The sequence below is a fragment of the Myxocyprinus asiaticus genome, chromosome 1 (assembly GCF_019703515.2).
Source record: "Myxocyprinus asiaticus isolate MX2 ecotype Aquarium Trade chromosome 1, UBuf_Myxa_2, whole genome shotgun sequence".
NCBI lineage: Eukaryota > Metazoa > Chordata > Actinopteri > Cypriniformes > Catostomidae > Myxocyprinus > Myxocyprinus asiaticus.
Genome location: NC_059344.1, coordinates 59,043,750 through 59,044,227, shown reverse-complemented (window position 1 = coordinate 59,044,227; position 478 = coordinate 59,043,750).

Here is a 478-nt window from a genome sequence, read left to right as displayed (position 1 = left end):
ATAGATTACTTTAAAAGATAGATAGATAGATACTGTAGATAGATAGATTACTTTAAAAGATAGATAGATACTGTAGATAGATAGATAGACAGACTACTTAGATTACTTTAAAAGATAGATAGATACTGTAGATAGATGATATATAGATTACTTAGACTACTTTAAAAGATAGATAGATAGATAGATTACTTTAAAAGATAGATAGATAGATAGATAGATAGATAGATAGATAGATGTACTAAGCGGGTACAAATGACTTACACACAGATTTGTAATTCACAGATCATAACATTAACACATCTAATTCTGGTATATTATAGGCCTACATTTTACATAGAACTTAATCTATGTTATACACATTTTAATATGAGATGTATTTATTTTTTCTTTCACTTTTATTTTTTATATGTTGAATTATAGAAAGCCAAGAACTGACGCAATCCAGAGCAACGATACTTTTACATTGAAATGTCGGTTG